Here is a 14,685-nt window from a genome sequence, read left to right as displayed (position 1 = left end):
CCATATCAAAAGGTTGTTACAGCAGTACACAAGATATTAATAAAGTCATAAAGAGATAAATTAGCAAATAATATATATGTACAAAAAATTAAGTTGATCAATTCAGCATCTATGTATAACTAGAATGGAATTTAGAATTAAATGTTTGTATAAATTAATTCTTTGTAAAATGCTAAAAACATCATACAGTTTGTCTGAGTCTGATAACATCTGCCTGAATGTATAGGACTTAGCCAGATAAGTCAAAATTTAATTCCTCACTCATGTGAAGTCACTCCACCAGAATGACAAATGGCAAGATGTGTTGCTTAATGCACACAGGTAGGTCATCAGCTCCCTCAGTAAATAAGAATGTATAAGATGACTGCGACCTACGTGGAGCTTAGAAAGAGCAGTTTCCTCTCTTCTGTTTCTATTTTCATGCTTAATTTCTTGCAGTTAGTTTGTCAGTGCTTATTGTAAGGATGATGACTGCTACTGGGCAATTAGTTTTGATCTTATAAACTGTTTGTAGTCTATATATGGTACTGTCAAGCAATATGTTCATGAAGTAAGAATTTAGGAAGTTAGAAAGAAATGGAAGAATTTGATCTACCTGACCTGACAGTTTCTGATAAAGTAGCTGTTGCTAAAGAAGTTCCTCTCCAAACTGAAGAGCTGCAGGGTATTTTGATAAAGCAGAGAGTGAAATGAACAATTTGTATTTATTTTTTTCTAGGAGGACTGGTAATTAGTTAGCAGGCTTTGAAAGAGATGGAGCAGGTAACTGCTGGGAAAAAAATGGACTAGAGACAAAAAGAGAGACATGTCACATCTCATATAAACACACACACTATATTGCACATGATTCAAAAGTGGCTGTTATAATTTCTATTAAAGATTTCTTTATGTTGCTGAAATTGAAATGGTAGCAAATATATATCTGATATATCTGATATATATATATATATATATATATATATATATATATATTCTGATAAACAGCTAGAACAAAAATGATATTAAAGTAACTGATAAAACCCAAGAAAGAACATATCTTAAAACCCTTTAACTCCCATGTTTCATCAAATTGTAATAATTTGTTCTTTTTCTTTTTAGGATATATAAGAAGGCATAAAATAAATTTTTGTTCTAGGTGTTTATCAGAACTTTCCTCATGCATACCTTTTATCAGAATTCACTACAAAAGTAGCAGCCATGTAACAGAAATTCATAAGGTAAATTTCTGCATTCAGTCTAACATTAGGAACACAAACTGCACATCAACAAATACTCTGAAATGGTAATGCATTTAGAGGAAATAGCAATGCAAAAGGAGATGATGCTATAACATCAAAAGACTTATTAAAGAAAATGAAGGCATACTCCTTTAAAATAATTTTTTTTTCCATTGATTTTTTAAGTTTATTCAAGCAACTGTCACTGATTTTTCAAAAGGCAAGGCAGCTACTTAGTCAAACAAAATACCATATGGACAATACTTCCAATGCCCTGAAAGAAATAAGACACTTCATTAACAACATTTTGAGAAGAACATCTGTAGCTCAGTTGATATAGATAATGATTGGAAGACCTGAGTTTGAATCAAGTCCAGGACACGAAGAACCTTTTATAAAGGCTATTCAAATGGAGTTTGTTAACCAGTCTCATATAACAGTGGCAGGGTTTTCCTCTTGGAAACTCGAGATTTTCATCACATAAAACAATCGAAACCAGCCAAAAGAACACAAATTTATTACCATAGCACACAGTGGATAAGATTAACCACCTTGTCATAAGCAGTATTCAGGTTTCTATGATACTAAATTACTTGGCCAACATACAAGGTCTTTTTTGAAGGAACAGTGAATGGCAGGTCTCAATTTCTCTCAGACCTTGAAATTGTAGGCATTATACTAGCAAGTACTTCATGTGAATGAGGTTATAGTCAAATGAATGTAATAAAAGGGAAGTTGAGGTCATCAATGAATTCCTCCACTCTGAACGATTTCCCGTGATACATAGGAATGACCCTTCTCTGCATGACTTTATTCGAGATAAATCAGTGGCAGTATATATAATTATTATTATTATTCAGGCCTCCATGGAGTCAAAAGACTCATCGAGGTGAGGTCCCTCGTAGTCTATCATACCACTCCTTAAACTCATTGACCGTTCTCGCTCTCACCACTCCATCAGGCAATGCATTCCATGGTTCAATCACCCTCCATGCAAAGAAACCACTCCTCAACCTCTTGCTCACAGTTTCCTTTCGTAACTTCCAGGGATGGCCTCTTGTCATCACTCCTTCCCGCTGTTCAACCAAGCAAAAGAACTCCCCAGTGTCAACCTTGTAACCACCTCTCAACAGTTTAAAAGTCTCAATCATATCACCTCTCCTTCTTTTATCCACCAAACTCTGCAGTCCACATTCCCTCAGCCAATCCTCATAACCAAAATTGTACAGTCCTGAAACCATCTTTGTCTGAAACCATAAGTGGAAAGCACACTGGAAGACAAAAAGCCATTACATAAAGGAAACGTGTTAGTGCCAAACATTTTAAATCCAAGTAAAGGAAAGGATATTTCTGTATAATTATGTGTAAGGTGTAGCAAGAATTATAGTGTGTGTTACTTTTATTTTATCATCATAACATTTAACATTATTTTTTTTAAATCACCTAGAGAAATATTTATATAAATTAGATCAATATGGATGAGTAGATTTTTTTTTTGTTGTTTTTATGGCTAGCAGATTTAAATTTTATTTCTTAAGCCCTGGTATAAGGTATTGTTAGGAAGGTGAAAATGTAGTGAGGAAAAACAAATGGTATACTTGAAAGGAAATTGGCTTAAACAGTGAATGAAAACGGTCAAGATTTCTACAGTTATGCAGTATAGAAAAAAGGCTAAATATAGAAGACTCACTTCAGTTGCTGGTGACAGAACATGAGTCACATATGCTGTTATTAACATATGCCTTATTAGCATCAGAGTTACGTAATATTCTAAACATTTCCCATTCTTGAAATGTCTGCTAGTCAACGCTCTACTCTTTACTCCTCCTACATGAAATACACTAACAAAATAAAATATACACCTAGCACTTTGCAAAGGCATTTGACAGGATGCCACACAAAACTATTAAATTATGCAAACCACAACAAATGGATAAGGATGTGAACTGTTGATATGGATAAAAAGGGGCTTGTGGACAGATACCAAAAAGTAATAAATGGAAAAGCAGAATCCAGGAGAAGGCAGGTGACTAGTGGTGTGCTGTAGGGCTCTGTACATGGACCACCGTTGTTTAATATGTACATAAACGATCGGAAATAATTTGAGGGAGATATCAGTTGTTTGCTGATGATGTAGTTGGGTAGGGTAGTAATAGCTAATCAAGATGATGTAGAGAGAGCTTGCTGGATGATTTGAATGGTCTGACAGTATAGGCAAAACATAACGAATGTCAATTTAATGTGGAAAAGTGTAAAGTTGTGTATTTTGCGATACAAAGATTACAAGCTGCATACCACATTGAGGGAACTGTCCTCCAGGTAATTCATGAAGCCAGGGATTTAGAGGGTAGTAGTAGTAGATAGCTGAAGTTTAGAGGACACACTGCTAAAGTAGCCAAGGTAGCTCACAGGATTATCCGGTTATTGAAGACCAAACTAACAAATAAGGAAGTTGTCATTTCTCTTTATTAAAGCCTTGGTATGACCACATCTGTATTACTGTGATCAGGTCTGATCATCTGGGTTTCTTAGGGATGAAAAAGTGGTGAAGAGGATCTGGAAGCGAGTGACCAAGATGGTGAGTAGTCTGTGGAATGAAGATAGATTTAGGGGGTTTGTGGATTGCAAAAGTTGATTGATATGCAAAAAAAGGGAGGAATGTGATAGAAACATTTAAGTTAATGGATTTTATAGGATTGATGTAGAGGAAAATGTTTCAACACTTGTCTAGGGAGCAGAACAAGAGGTCATCCCTGAAAGTTGGGTAAGAGTGTGGTTAGCAATGGCACAAGGACTAGATTTTTTGCTTGAAGAATGGTAAATGAATGGAATGGGTTACATGAGTCAGATGTATGTGCTTTGTCTGCTAATGGTTTAAGTAGAGGTATGATAGATGTTGTGTTGATAGTTTGGGTCTCCCATGATGAGTTTTAGGACTCTGTGGAGGTGCCCATGTGTTCAATAATCATAATAATAGAATATTTCATGTGGGAGGGAGAGTTAAGAGTAGTGTTGAATAGCAATAAGAAGGGCAGAAGACTGACAGTTCAAGAATAAGAAGTGCATAAAATATTATTATTATTACCTGGCATCTTCAAGGAGTCCAAGGACTCATTAAGTGAGTGGCCATCATTATCTACACACGATGCCATCTACTGTCCACAACTAATATTTTGTCTGTAAATTGTGTGTTCTCATGACCAATTTGTCTGTATGCAGGATGAAAAACCCCAAGTTTCCATGAGAAAAAATCCTGCTACCTTCGTATGAGATCAGCTAACTCACCTTCAATTGAAAAAACCCATATAAAGATTCCTCTTGTCACGACAAGAATTGAACTTAGGCCTTTTCCAGTCAAAGGACACAATGTACCGTTGTTCTTCCATATTAAGCAACCTCAATGTCAATAAGGCTGTGGAACTGGTGGATATCACCACATATATTACAGGGTACAAAAGAGATGGCAGTGCTCTTGACTTAGTTATTTAACAGAAGTCTGACAACATGAACAGCCCCAAAAGAGCAGAAAGAAGGAAAAATAGTGCCACTAGAATTTAGAATTATCTGAGTCAGTGGAGTCTAGAGTGATGAGAATGGAAATCTTTTGAAAGAGAGCAATAAAAGTGTGTTAAAGAGAGGGGGAGTTAATGATTTAGTAACTTGGTAACTTCGTAACTTGATAAATTCAGTTCAGGAGGTGGAGGAGACATGGGATCTTGGTGGATAAAGAATTTCAGTTCCTTATCCACCAAACATTGTAATGGTTACCCAGAAAATTGTTGCTGTAATGCAAAGAATGTCCACATGAACAGATAAGGATGTTATAACAGGGTGACTAGCATAATGGATGGAGGAGATACTTAGTAGCACATAAACTATTGTTGAAATTGAGTAGGAGAGCTATGTTACAAGGCTGGTTGACTGATAAGAGCTGGCAAGTTGTGTATGGTGGTGCAGTGGCCTAAAAAAGGAAGGTGACAAGTGGTGTTTTGAGAACAGATATATATGAGATATATATAAATTATATAGTTTATATATATATATATATATATCTCACACTATAAATTATATAGTTCAGAACTATAAATTATATAGTTCAGATTGCAAGGGGAGATATTCAACTGTTTGCTGATGATGCTAAATTAGTAAGCAGAATATCAGGGGGTTCTGATGTAATATTGTTACAAGAGGATTGAATAGATTAGTGCTTTGGATTGAACAATGGGGATAATATTTCAGTGTTGCTCAGTGTAAAGTTATGCACTTTGGCCAGAGAAGATGGAATAAGGTTTATCATATAAATTAAGGGGATATTAAATCCCACATTGTTTTAAAACCGAATAAGAAACTCAAAGATTGGAATCAGAGAGTTTCTTGCCGAATATAGTAAACTATAAAGTATCGGCAACCACTAGCGTGAGCTAATGCAAGTGACCCTAGTACATAGTACAATACCGGACAACTCGTAGCAAAGGTGGTGAAGATCTGATCACTATTCTTAGGTATTTCCCATAATGTAAAAACACATTTCCTAGGAAATGTATGCTGTTATTACATTATGGTGGGAGGTCACTACCCAGACCGGTTTCAGCCTTTTTTGAGGCTTCATAGTTTACTATATTCGGCAAGAAACTCTCTGATTCCAATCTTTGAGTTTCTTATTCGGTTTTAAAACAATGTGGGATTTAATATCCCCTTAATTTAAATAATGTTTATATCGCCGAAATGAAGCTTATTAGCTCTTTATATTTAAGTAACTTAATGGTTGCACCTGTTTGGAAACTCGTATAGCAGAGTATATAAGTTCTTTTCGCTAACACTTTGGTATTAATTGGTCTAGCTACTCACTGATGAAGCCTCAAAAGCGTAAGCAAATGCCTGGATACTGCAGCAACTGACCCTTTAGGTAGTGCAAGCTGAGGCAACTCATATCAAAGGTGGAGGATCAAACTCTGATCACTATTCTTGATATTTATCCATAATGTGAACTTAGCTCCTAGGAACTGTATTATTGTTCTACATTATGAGAGAAGGTCACTACCCAGACCGGTTTCAACCTTTAATGAGGTCTCATCGGTGAGTAGGTAGACCTAGTTAATAATACCAAGTTTGTAGCAAACAGAACTTGCATCCCTTCTATGAGAATTGCCAAGAGGTGTCCTAATAAATTACTAATTATATGAAGAGCTAAAGGCTTCAATTCGGCGACATAACTTATTTAAGTTAAAGGGATATTACATCCCATATTGTTTCTTAGCCGAATAAGAAACTCAAAGAGTTTCATGCCGAATATAGAAACTATATAAAGTTTGGCAATTCCAAGTGTAAGCAAATACCTGGATACTGCAGCAACTGACCCTTTAGGTAATGCAAGCTGAGGCAACTCATATCAAAGGTGGAGCAAGCTCCGATCACTATTCTTGATATTTACCCATAATGTGAACTTAGCTCCTAGGAGTTGTATTATTGTTCTACATTATGAGAGAAGGTACCCAGACCGGTTTCAACCTTTATTGAGGTCTCATCAATGAGTAGGTAGACCTAGTTAATATTACCAAGTTTGTAGCAAACAGAACTTGCATCCCTTCTATGAGAATTGCCAAGAGGTGTCGTAATAAATGACTAATTATATGAAGAGCCAAAGGCTTGGAATTGCCGAACTTTATATGGTTTCTATATTCGGCATGAAACTCTTTGAGTTTTTATTCGGCTAAGAAACAATATGGGATGTAATATCCCTTTAACTTCTATAATATATATATTTTTTTGTTTTACATGTGAAGCCATGAAAGTTTTTATGACTAAGTCAAAAAAATTAGACATAAGAGACTCCACCTACAATATATAAGTATATTGTAGGTTTATTTGTGTATATTCACTCATAACTTATCTTTTCTCTCCCTCCCTCTCTCTCTCCTTTGATTGCTCCTATCCTTTTATTTATATTTTTTATTTTGTTTCTTATTTTTTACCTGAATTATTTTTATGTTTTACCTGCAGTTCTTTTCCCTCTCCCCATCAGAATCAAGTCAGTTGGTTTCTGACTGTAGTTTAAATTTAGACTAGGTGTTCTGGTTTTCACCTCGCAAAAAATTTTTATTGAGGTTATGTTAAGTAATTCTGTTTATGTTGGGCTACTCTTCATGTAAGAGATGACTCAGCCTAGTTAGCTAGTAATTCACGACTCACTTAATGTGTGAATGTTACATAATGTGTGGAAAGTTGAAAATTTTTCCACTTAGTTATATTAGAAATTAAAGATGCCAAGAAATTATATCCTTTGTTTCATCCTTTATCCAAGTGTAAGGAAATGAAGGTTGTGCATAAAGTGGCTTCATGACAGGACAACTCGTATATAGAGGCTAATGACTTCACATCAATTGCCTTGCCCATATCCTTACAGGCATATATAATGCTATGCATTATGGGAAGGGCCACTACCTAGACTGATTTCGACCTTTATTGAGGTCTTATCAGTGGGAGCCAGACCCAGCAGTGATACCAAGGTTGAAGTAATGCAGAAGTCATATTTACATATAAGGTGTGACACTTTCTGCATTACTTCAACCTTGGTATCACTGCTGGGTCTGACTCCCACTGATGACAACTCAATAAAGGTTGAAACTGGTCTGGATAGTGGCCCTTACCATAATGCATAGTATTATATATGTCTGTAAGGATATGTACATTGCATAATGGGATACTAAGGCAATTAATGTGAAGTCATGAGCTTCTATGTATGAGCTGACCTGTCATGAATAGGGTTTATACAAAAACCTACTTTTGAAAAAACAGTTTCCGAATTTTTACAAAAAAAAATATATATATATATAATTAAAACAGTAAAAATATATTTATACTTATTTTAAAATTTTTCAGTTTATTTAATATTTATGGAACTAAAAATATAACAAAAAAAAATACTCTATACAAAACCAAATAAAAAAAAAAACTAAAATAACTAAAATCTGTACAAAATATAAATTATTATTTCATTTAGTATTTTTCTTCAGGAAACATGATTTCAAGAAATAAAATGTCCACTGAACAATTACTTAATCTTGTTCTTATTCTAGATACAAAACTGCCTAAAATAGAAAATGCTCTCTCAGTGGCTACTGAATTTTATTTTATCGTTTTCAGGGCATCAAATAAAAAATCTAAATTCTTTGTTCTTTTATTGGTTGCCTCAAATGCTGAAATTTTGGCCTTCGGTGTCTTCGGATTTGATATTATTTCTTCAAGTTCCTCAAGAAACCGATGAAGTGATTTTTCCATGGCTTCTTTTAAAGCATTGCCCTGATTAATAGTTTCTCCATCTCCGATATATTCATCATCGGAATCTGCTTCCACATAAGAATTTGGATATATTCTAGACAATATTTTTCCAGCATAATATCGAGTTTTGAAGCTAGTGGAAATACACTAGATTTCTTTGTTGAAATGTTTTATGGATTTTGCATATACAAAAGGGTTACCAATCGAACTTGTCTTCTTTCTTAAATTCATACTTCTAAAGCAATTAATAATTTGCAACTAATTTTCAGTCTAATTTTTTTTTAGTTCATTTAACAGAAATTCAAATATGCCTTCAGTTGTTAATAAATTGGCATCTCACCGCCCTAAGGCCTCAGCTGCTAGATGTATTGGTCCCATTATGATTTTAAGATACTGAGCTTCATTCCATATGTGGAAATCACCAATATCATTCAAAGCTAAAACAACACATTCTTTTAATGTTATAAATCTTTCAATCATGGCCTCTAAACTATTCCATCTCATTTGGCAGTCAAGAATCAGACTTAATTCCTTTCCTTTTTCTTGTTTTACATAATTCTGAAATATACTATCTCTTACAGGAGATTTTCTAAAAACTTGAAAATTTTTCTATTTTGGGAAATTGATTGTTTGTAATTGTCAGACAACATAGGGAATCCACAGTCATTATCTAGATCAAGAGAATTTAAAAAATCCTCGCCATAATCATCTTCGCACTCTATGTCATCTTCCAATTCCTCACTTGTAACATATACATTGGTTTCAGCAGTTTCTTTATTTTTATATAACACATCAGTAACTGCCAAGTGTATGCCATGTGAATAGCATAGCTGATTAATTATAGGTGATAATTAGCCAAATTTTTTCATAATATCAGCACCATCATTTGTCGCTGCAACTATGTTGATGCTAGATCCAAGTGAAAGCAGGACTAAACCGACCTGGTCTGGTGGGGTGCATGTGAGCAACACAGCACAATGTCATCAGTCAGTCTGTGTGCTGCAGCTGCCACATAGAATAGCATAACAGAATGCGTTTGTGGATTTTCATGTCAAACATTCATCTGACTCATGACGATTAGTTTTACTACATATGCTTTGCCCGAGGTAATTTCAAGTCAAAATGTTAATGTTTTTAATTAAATAATTAATTTTTACATATTAATTCTAGTATTATCTAAAACCGGATTTTTAAATTTAAAAACCAGTTTTCGAATTTTACAAATTTATCCAAAAAAAAAACCGGTTTTTAAAAACCAACAACTCCTAGTCATGAAGTTACTTCATATGCAAACTTTTTTACTTACACTTGGATAAAGGATGAAACCAAATATATAATTTCTTGGCATCTTTAATTTATAATATGTGGAGAGAAATTGCATTAGCTACAGAGTGGCCACTGATGCATAACTTAAATATAGAGGAATAAAAATGTTCAGGATGTTCTTTACAAAGTAAGTCACATTTCTGTAATTTTTCATTTTTTTTTTTTTTTGTAATAACTAATAGACTTTGCTAACTAACTGTATATATCACATTTTCTGCCTATTTTATACACTATCTAATCAAAAGTAACTGGACACCCCCCACTCTGTAATTCGTAAACTGACATCTAGATGTCACTATGACCTCACTTACTGGTATAAAAGGAGGCACGGAGCTGTGTGTTGTTCAGTGATAAGAAGTACAAGCAGAATGGGCAGGTCAAGGGAGCTCAGTGACTTCGAACGTGGACCAGTTATTGGTTGCCACATGAGTAAGAAATCTGTCAGAGACATTTCAACCTTCTTAAAGTTGTCCAAGTCAACAGTTGGTGATGTGATTATGAAGTGGAAATGTGAAGGCACAACCACAACAAAACCATGGTCGGGTAGGCCACATTTAATGACAGACAGGGACTGCCGAGTGTTAAAGGTGGTGGTTCGTGGAAATCGCCAGACATCAAGTGAAACAATTACCTGGGAGTTCTGCAGTGCTACTAACTGTCCTGCCAGCACCATGAGTGTGTGTTGAGAGTTAAGGGGAATAGGGTTCAATGGTCGAGTAGCTGCCCATAAACCAAACATTTCTCCTGTGAACTATAAGTGCTACCTGCAGTGGTGTAAAGAGCAAAGCCACTGGACAACTGGAAACATGATTTGGAGTGATAAATCACGCTTTACCATGTGGCACTCCGATGGGAGAGCCTGGGTGTGGTAAATGCCTGGAGAGCAATTCCTGCAAGCATGTGTAGTGCCAACAGTGAAATTTGGAGGAGTGGCGTTACAGTGTGGGGGTGTTTTTTCATGGAATGGACTTGGCCCCTTCTTGTAACGCTACATGGAAATCTAATGCATAAGGGTACAAGGACATTTTGTCCTGTTGTGTACTGTCTATGGTAGAAGATCAGTTCAGTGATGACTATCGTCTGTATCAGCATGATAGTGCTACTTGCAAAAAAGCAAGGTCGGTGAGAGAATAGTGGTTTGTGGACAATAATGTTCCAGAAATGGACTACCCAGCTATGTGTGGTTCAGTGATAAGAAGACCTGAGAACACCTTTGGGATGAATTAGAACACCGACTTCGCTCCAGACTCCAACGACCCACATCATGAACTGCTCTGACTACAGCTTTTCAGGAAGAAAATGGGCTGCCATTCCTCCAGAGACATTCCAACACCTGGTAGGAAGTCTCCCCAGCAGAGTTAGAGCTGTCATAGAAGCAAAGGGTAGACCCACCCAATATTAATGTTCACTACAGGAAAGTATGTCACAGGGAAAGTCTGATCACAGTTTCGAGTAGGTGTCTGGATACTTTTGATCAGATAGTGTATTTTCATAAATGAATAGAAAATATTCACATTTCAACAACTTCTTATAACTAAGAACAGTACAACCATTAATAGTGATAATTATATTTCCATTAAATGTATTTTTCATAATAGTACTGTCATTCTCAATGGTTTTAGCATAATACCTTATTGGCACCTTTTATTTTGGCATGGTGATATATGCATTGGGAGAGGGGAGAGCATCCCAAGGGGTTCAGATCACTCTCCTAAAAGGAATGCATGATTGTCACAATGAAGTTTTGTTAAATTTTTTTACTGTTTGTTTGTCTTTAGCATATTGGTAGATACCACAAAAATAAACATTTAAAGCTCATTTCCATTCCTACACTGTTTTTTTTTTTAATGTGACTCCCACCTACAAAATGTTGTAAATTCTTAGCCCACACATCAAGTACATGTGTGGGCTGCTAATAATTTACTTCATTTTGTTTATTTATTTTTACATTGTCCAGAAACCCAAATATGGAACTTCAAGCCCATTCAAATCTTACACAAGACATCTCCCACCTAAAGACAATCACAAACATGCATGCCCAATGCAAGATTCAAACCCACGGCATGTTGGTTGGAGATATAGGTACATTAATCACTTAGCCAACACTAAGTTATGCTATCATTAGCATCAACACAACAGTGTTGATGCTATCACTAGCTTAAAAGAAATTATATAGCTTTTCATGTATTGAAGGTGCAAGCTCAGCAACATCATTCTTGACATTGTAGTATATGAAAACACCATTTGGGTAGTAAGCCAAATTAAATTCTATAATTTTCACATTGCCTACACATCAGAAGAAAGCGATTTTTTTTTCTTCCCCATTTTTAAATTCCATTCACTTAGAATGTCATTTGGTGGTGGTTGCTATTTGGGATTATCGTCCAAAACACCATTCTGTAACCATTCTGTCTGTAAAACTTGGTGTGTGCTAGGACAAACAGTGGGAATTTTTCCAAGTGTTACTTTTGCATCTCCTAGTTGTAAGGACTGTGAGATTATATATATGTGCCATTTCTAAAATTAAAATCCCAATTTCATTCCTTTTTAGAAATTAGGGTTCTTGCCCATGACAATCAGCCAGTGACAGTGTGTTTCACAGATATGTGGTCCATAGTGTATGCTTCTGATGCAGATGTGAGGAGAGTGCAACAGTTTTCTTCAGTTAGAAAACCTGGTTTTTACCTAAGAGGGAGTCATGTTTTTAAGCAAACAGGCAAAGAACTGGAAAATATCAGACATACACAATGTACTTGCCTCAGTCACTTCTGCCATAATTCCAAATTTTGACATTGTCTATGCATCAGAAGCTGAAAGTGATTTTTTTTTTTTTTTTTTTGCATTCCATTCACTTAGATATTCATTTGCCAGTGGTGGTGGTTGCTATTTGGGATTATGGCCCAAAACACTAAGGCTATAACTGTTCTGACTGTAAACTATGTGTTTGTGTTCTTCTGGCAGGTTTTCAGGATAGAAAACCTCAGTTTCCAAAAGGAAATTTTCTTCCACCTCCTTATAAACCTTTACACAAGTTTTTCATATCTTTCGCAGGATTCGAACTTAGGCCTTTCTAACGGAAGGGTGACATGATCCTATACTCCTAACATTAAAAGAAATTACAAAGCAGGCAAGCGTATTCTGCCTTTTATCTTGGCAGAGTTGAAGGATAAAGTACACAGCTTTGCAAATCAGAGAACATAAAACAGTGAAATTTGTTATTTTCTACTTTCTTTTGCACAAAACACATCTAAAGTACATTTGATAAAATTTAAACTAATTCAGGCTTTGAGCAACGGTACTGATAAAAACTATTGTCAGAAATCAAACAGAAGACATTTGAAACCTACATTCAACAAAAGAAAAACATGTGGGTAAAAAGAAAAGGAAATAACTGTTAAAAAAAAAAGTTATTTAAGAAAACGCTCCCTAATAAAGTTATCTATCAGCTTATTATTGACCAAACAACTGGCAATGTTACAAGTTAGTAAACTATTAATAAGTTAACTGCTTCTCTGGGCGCGGTTTAGAACTTCATAGAACTTCTCCATGGTTTTAGCTGCATTTTAAATGATTAGGCCGCCTTTTGATCGTCTTGTATAATATTTTGTATGGTTTGACTTTTTGAGGTTTAGTACCGTTTGCATTCTAATCAAAATTACACGTTATACATAGTCATCATATAATCCATAATATACTAAAGATTTAAACAAAAACAAACACACAAAAAAAATCAATACTTACATATTCATTTCGTCAGCTTCATGGATTCGTGCCAAATTTTAAGTGAAGAGCAACCAAAGGCAATAACAGGGCGGAAACGCAATGTAAAGTGCTTGAAAACTTATTCGTTTTAATCACATGCGACTCCATAACACATTAAAGCAATAACGACAATTACAACAAAACACGTGACATGTATAGGTTCAAACTTTGATAGAAGCACAACACAAGATTTCTAAACACTTATAAGGTCAATCAGTCAATATTCCTACTCATACCAAGATGAAAGAACAGAAATACTGGTAATATTAATGATAGGTGAAAATAAACTAGCAACATTGCGGTACAAGAAATCTCTATGTAAATAAACAATTATAAAAAGTCATTCGTAAACAACCATTATGAATTAAATCCTAAGAAAATTAACTTCACTCCACGTAGCACATAGACGATTAATAAGTATAACTCTGTTGTGATTCATATTCTACATTACGCCCCCTACCAGTTAAATACAAGTAATGATCCTACATAATCTTCTTCTTCTTCTTCCTAACATATATTTTAGGCCAGGTGGCCTGTTTCTCTCATGCCATCTCTTTCTTGGTCTTCCTTTTCCACTTATTTTATATTTGTATAATATTTTCGGTATTCTGCTGTTGTCCATTCTATTTAAATGTCCTATCCATTTTTTGTTTATACTGTCTTATGTAGTAATTAATTGGTTTTATATTCAGGGATTGTAAAATTTCTTCATTTGCTTTATGGTCCCACTTGGTATATCCAGCTGTTTTTCAGAGAATTTTCATTTCTTCTGTTTGAATTCATTTTTCATCTTTCCTTTTTATGGTCCATGTTTCGCTTCCGTATAGTAGAGTGGGTTTTGCCAAGACATTACATAGTTTGATTCTAGCGTGTTTTTATACTAGGGATGGATTAAATATATTATTTATTATGCTACTTACTTTGACAAAGTTTGATACTTTAGTGTCTATGTCTTTTTCTTCTTCGTATGATAAATCACATACCAAGTATTTGAAAGTATTTACTTGTTTAGATATCTTATTATTTATTATCTATGACTATTATTCTTCTTATTGGGTTTTCTCGTTCGAATGCCATTTTTTTTAAGATATTGTCATATTAT

General features: G+C 34.9%; 1 protein-coding gene across 1 annotated transcript in view; it reads right to left on the bottom strand.

Moving 5' to 3' along the window:
* The window catches only part of LOC150093613 (adenomatous polyposis coli protein-like), a 372,524-nt gene extending 358,577 nt beyond the window's left edge, over positions 1–13,947 (bottom strand). Inside the window, exon 1 of the mRNA XM_090413231.1 lies at positions 13,563–13,947. The gene's annotated coding sequence lies outside the window, so the exon portion shown is untranslated. The remainder of the gene's footprint in view (positions 1–13,562) is intronic.
* Between the last annotated feature and the right edge of the window lie 738 nt (positions 13,948–14,685).

The sequence above is a fragment of the Typopeltis vanoorti genome, chromosome 23, assembly GCF_054136105.1.
Source record: "Typopeltis vanoorti isolate ZY-2024b chromosome 23, IOZ_Tvanoo_1.0, whole genome shotgun sequence".
NCBI classification, from domain to species: Eukaryota; Metazoa; Arthropoda; class Arachnida; order Uropygi; family Thelyphonidae; genus Typopeltis; species Typopeltis vanoorti.
The sequence above is the reverse complement of the archived record's forward strand: the minus strand, read 5'-3'. Positions and strand labels throughout refer to the sequence as shown.